A 6,221-nucleotide genomic window follows, 5' to 3' on the forward strand; every position below is an offset into this window, starting at 1 on the left:
TCTCCAGCACAAGCTCCTTTCCGGGGCACCAATTGTGGATGCCACCAGCATATGTCTATATTGTTTGCCCTTCCTTTGTTTCCAACTGTGGGATTATATCTCAGGGATATGATTCCAGCCAACTCAATGCTTCTATACATTGCTTCTGTAATGACTAGTAGTACCTTTAAGGCCAACAAAGTTTTATTCAGAATGTAAGTTTTTCTATGCATGCATACTTCATCAGACAATGGAACTGGCTACAGTGAGCAGTGCTACATGGAGCTGGTGGGCAGTGGTTAAGAATGCAAAGTGGTACAAAGTTAGAATCCAATGGCAAAACAGTGAAATCCACAAACGGAAAGAACATTTGGTCTGGATAGCAGTAGTGTGGGAAAACGCTACCACTTTGCATTCTTAACCACTGCCCTCGAACTGTATGTAGCACTACTCACTGTACCCCATCCCATTGTCTGATGAAGTACGCATGCATACAAAAGCTTGCATTCTGAATAAAATTTTGTTGGTCTTAAAGGTGCTACTGGACTCCCACTTTGTTCTATTGCTTTGTTCTATTGCTTCAGATCAACACGGCTGCCCATTTTGATCTTTCTATAACGACTGTTAGAAATGAACTAGATGGGTGTCTACAGGGAATCTATAGTACAGGCAAAAATCCAGCACCTAAATGACTTACCCTAAGCAGATCTACTTCCTACTGAAGTCTACTCTATGGGGCTTACTCCCAGGAAAGTGTTCACAGAACTGCACAGCAACTCCTTTAGCTTTGGAAACGAAGACACCTCTCAAAGAGCCAGTTTGGTGTAGTGGTTAAGTGCGCGGACTCTTATCTGGGAGAACCAGATTTAATTCCCCGCTCCTCCACTTGCACATGCTGGAATGGCCTTGGGTCAGCCATAGCTATTGCAGAGGTTGTCCTGGAAAGGGCAGCTGCTGTGAGAGCCCTCTCTGCCCCACCCACCTCACAGGGTGTCCGTTGTGGGGGGGAGAAGATATAGGAGATTGTAAGCCGCTCTGAGTCTCTGATTCAGAGAGAAGGGCGGGGTATAAATCAGCAGTCTTCTTCGTGCAGTGATGATATGGCTTTAGCGAAATCATTAAACAAATCACAGACGCTCATTAAGTAGTGTTGTTTTTGAGCAGGGGTGGGAGGATGGGACTTTTGAACTATTTTACATTTTCAAGAGACTGTGTTAAGTATTGCCCCATTCCCGAAGTGAAATCTAAAAATGGCACCTATCGAAAAGAACACGAGCTTAGCAGGCGCACAGGAAAGCTTTTGGAGGATTCTGGCTTTTAGCAATACCAGAACAATAGAATCAGCATATGAAAATTATCACAGTATTGAGGACTTTACAGATTTCTTTAAAAAACAAACAAACAAACAAACAAAAACATATAAAACGTACAATCTAGTACAGGACAACACCTTAGGAGTAATATCTGAACATTTGGGTTGACGGCAAAAGATCCTAATGCTACATTATGCAAACCCTTTAAGCATGCAAAACCCTCCCCCTCCCCCTAACAAAACACACATTTCTCTATGGTAAGGAAAATAAAAAAGCCTTTACAAAACGGATACATGAAATATACACTGCAAAGGTTGAACTTGGATGTGTAGAAAGCACGTACAGAAAATCACGTTGCGTCAACAGATCAGGAAGTTGAATCAGAAAATGCAGCATATCTTTATACAAAGTAGAAAAGTTAATCATAAAAAATTAGTCTTATTTATCATCCCTTGGCAGTCTACTGATCATTTAGTTCTTAGAAATCTTTCCTTTCGTTGCAGAAAACAAACATTTAAAAAGGGATCCCCCACAATCACAACTGAACCAAATGAATAAACTCTTGCATGTCAAAGGAATGTTTGTAGGAATGATGTGTTTGTATAATGAACGCATAAATCTTGTTTTTGGATTACATGGCTTTATTGACAAATTATTAAGTGATAACTCAGGTTTCATGAAACTGGGAATGAGCCATAGTGAAAGGTGTGTTTTCATTCAGAAAGGGTTTTACGTTGTGCAGAAAATATGGCCTTTTTATTAGATTCAGTGTGGGAAAAAATAGAAATATTCCCTTCTTTTGTTGCTAGAAGAGGATTTTGATGACTACCTCATGTTGGCTAACAAAAAATTTGAAGATATTTTTTATATTTTTCTTTTGGACAACGTTGCCCCAAACACAGTTTCTGTAAACCTAGACCCTATCATGCGGCAACACGATGAATTAATGGGTCTTTGGAAGAAGATCACATTCTGGTAGCTTATTAATGATACCCAGGGTTTGGTTTTTTTTGTAGCAGGAACTCCTTTGCATATTAGGCCACACACCCCTGACGTAGTCAATCCTCCTGGAGTTTACAGTAAGCCCTGTACGAAAGGTACTGTAAGCTCTTGGAGGATTGGCTACATCAGGGGTATGTGGCCTAATATGCAAAGAAGAAGAAGAATTGCAGATTTATACCCTGCCCTTCTCTCTGAATCAGAGACTCAGAGCGGCTTACAATCTCCTTTATCTTCTCCCTCCACAACAGACACCCTGTGAGGTGGGTTTTGAGGGTTTTTTGTTCCTGATACAAAAAAAGCCCTGATGATACCCATTATTGTAAATGACTTGGGGGCTAAAGCTTGCAGAACAAAGCTGCATTGCTTCAGATTCTGATATGCTGCCTAGGACAATCACATCGAATGCGCTTTGAAGTTAATACAGAGGCCAAATCATCCACACTTATGTGGTTCATGCCACTGTTTCTTTAAGTATCATGAGAAGTACTGTACAATGGTAGCCCAAGCAAATTATTGCTTGGTTCAATGGGAAGTTGCACCAGGTTGATTTGTTGTTGTTGGAAGGCACTTGCTCCATGATGGACACTGAGAAGCCACAGTGAAGAGGTCGAGTCCCCTCACCATATGACGGGTCTGCCTAATTTGTGACCATCAAGCTGAAAGCAGCGTGCCCCCCTCCCATAACTATCCAACAAAATAAGGCTCAATAAGCCTTCAGATTTTGCTCCTATGACTGTAAAAATAGAGGAATTGCCATGGGCCCCATATTCTGGCTGAGAAGTACTTGAGCTTTGGCTTGGTGGATCACAATTTGTGCAGTCCAGTCCTATTGTATTGTTCTCCATTATAATGTATTGGCTGTAAAACAGTGGCAAGGGGACAACAACAACAGCCTTGATTTCTGGCCCAGTAACAAAATTGTTCAAGTGCTGTCTTTAGATACCTTTTTGACTCCTTCAGTTCTACTTTTTCCCTTTGTAAATGGGTGACTTCCTTTTCCATTCAGCTGTGATTCATCTCAAACTGGAGCTTTGTATAATGCCTAAAAGGCATTTCCTGACTATTGCAAAACTATGTTGGCAGTACAGCCATTGCTTTGCATCTGAGAATGCAACGTGGAACAGCATGGAATCTGGGGGACAAGAACCTAAGGCTGCCAAGATCCAGATTTGGCCTGGAAATCTCCTGGAATTACAATTGACCTGTAGACTACAGAGATCAGTTCCTTTGGACAAAATGGCTCCTTCAGAGGGTGGACTCTGTGGCATTATAGCCTGCTGGGCTCCCTCCCTTTCTCAAATCTCGCCCTCTCTGGATTCCATCCCCAAATCTCCCAGAGTTTTCCAGCCCAGATCTGGCACCCCTACAAGGACCCGGGCAGCTAAATGTCTGTAGAACCACGGGAAGCAGCACAGGGACCTGCAAAATAATTCTGAGATGGAACAAGTCTTGGGAGAAGCAAATGGGGATGTGTGTTGTACCTGATCAGCCCATGCACAGTATTAGCAGGGGTGGAATTCTGGCAGGAGCTCCTTTGCATATTAGGCCGCACACCCCTGATGTAGCCAATCCTCCAAGAGCTTACAAGGCTCTTTTTTGTAAGCTCTTGGAGGATTGGCTACATCAGCAGGGTGTGGCCTAATATGCAAAGGAGCTCCTGCTAGGATTCCACCCCTGAGTATTAGTATTTTTGTTTTATTTTAAAGGGGCTTTGGCCTCCAATGGCCTCTCGCTACCTGAGAAGTATGTACATTTGCTTGATAAGAAATAGGTCAAAGGATGCATGAACGACCCATTTGGGTCCATAAGGCCCACCCATGCTTTATGCTTTCACACATGTTGGAAAATGCACTCTCAGTGTACTATACTATAGCAATCATTTGCAACAGGGTTCTCATGTTTCGCATGGGAAAAATCTCATGGATTAATTTGTCTGTCAATATGTTTTTGCAGCTTGCTTTAGGACAACTATAACATAATATATGACAGTACAATTATGAGAACCCAGAAGACAGGGCATGATAGATGGATAGGGGATGGATGGATAGGTGGATGGATAGGTGGATGGATGGATGGATGGATGGGTGCGTGGATGGATGGATGGATGGATGGATGGATGGATAGGTGGATGGCAGGATGGATGGATAGGTGGATGGATGGATGGATAGGTGGATGGCTGGATGGATGGATAGGTGGATGGATGGATGGATGGATGGATGGATGGGTGCGTGGATGGATGGATGGGTGCGTGGATGGATGGATAGATGGATGTATAGGTGGATGGATGGATAGATGGATGTATAGGTGGATGGATGGATGGATGGAAAGGTGGATGGATAGGTGGATGGATGGATGGATAGGTGGATGGATGGATGGATAAGTGGATGGATAGGTGGATGGATAGGTGGATGGATGGATGGATGGATGGGTGCGTGGATGGATGGATGGATGGATGGATAGGTGGATGGCAGGATGGATGGATAGGTGGATGGATGGATGGATAGGTGGATGGCTGGATGGATGGATAGGTGGATGGATGGATGGATGGATGGATGGGTGCGTGGATGGATGGATAGATGGATGTATAGGTGGATGGATGGATAGATGGATGTATAGGTGGATGGATGGATGGATGGAAAGGTGGATGGATAGGTGGATGGATGGATGGATAGGTGGATGGATGGATGGATAAGTGGATGGATAGGTGGATGGATAGGTGGATGGATGGATGGATGGATGGATGGATGGATGGATAGGTGGATGGATGGATGGATAGGTGGATGGATAGGTGGATGGATGGATGGATAGGTGGATGGATAGGTGGATGGATGGGTGCGTGGATGGATGGATGGGTGCGTGGATGGATGGATGGATGGATAGATGGATGGATAGGGGATGGATGGATAGATAGATAGATAGATAGATAGATAGGGGATGGATGGATGGATGGATGGATAGATAGATAAAAGAAATTACAACATGCAGACAGGATAGACACTCCTCCCCTCCCCCCTTGCCATTGGAGAACATTATTCTTTTGAAAATTCCAGGACAAGCCAATAGTGCTGGTGAATCTCTTTGACTTGACATGTAATCAGGGCTATTTTTTGTAGCAGGAACTTTTCATCTCTAATTTTGTTCTGGCTGTGAGATTTTCAGCAAATGGACCCAGTTCTAGGAGCGAAGGCAGCAGGTGGGCTAAATGAGCTCCTGGTAGGCCATCAGTGGACAGAAGGAATATGAGAAGTAAACAGGGGTGGAATTCTAGCAGGAGCTCCTTTGCATATTAGGCCACACACCCCTGATGTAGCCAATCCTCCAAGAGCTTACAAAAAAGAGCCTTGTAAGCTCTTGGAGGATTGGCTACGTCAGGGGTGTGTGGCCTAATATGCAAAGGGGCTCCTGCTAGAATTCCATCCCTGGAAGTAAATGTTGATTGACCTCTTTAATACCCATGTAATTTTAAACAACCCTGACCTGGATGTTCCAGACCGGACAAATCTCATCAGCTAAGCAGGGTTGGCTGTGGCTAGAGTTTGGATGGGAGGCCTCTAAGGAATACCAGGGTTGTGACACAGAGGCAGGCAATGGCAAACCGCCTCTGAACATGTCTTGCCTTGAAAACCCCACAGGGTTGCCATACATCAGCTGTGACTTGAGGGCACTTTCCACCTTCTAACGTCAAGCAACTTTCTTCCACACACACTACATCTGAGAATCGAGGAGGGAGCCGCTCCAGCTAAGTGCTAAATGTTAGTTCACTGCGCTAAGATACTCTGATTCGCTGCTAGTTTGTACCGTCTTTTTGGAAATGAAACACACACTTTAAAAACAACCTAAGAACCACAGTTCTGGAACTGAAATTCCAGCAAAACTGTCCTAAACTTAACACAAAGAAGACTGCCTTCATATAGCTTCATGTTTTAA

This window comes from Heteronotia binoei, chromosome 9 (genome assembly GCF_032191835.1).
Source record: "Heteronotia binoei isolate CCM8104 ecotype False Entrance Well chromosome 9, APGP_CSIRO_Hbin_v1, whole genome shotgun sequence".
Taxonomy (NCBI): domain Eukaryota; kingdom Metazoa; phylum Chordata; class Lepidosauria; order Squamata; family Gekkonidae; genus Heteronotia; species Heteronotia binoei.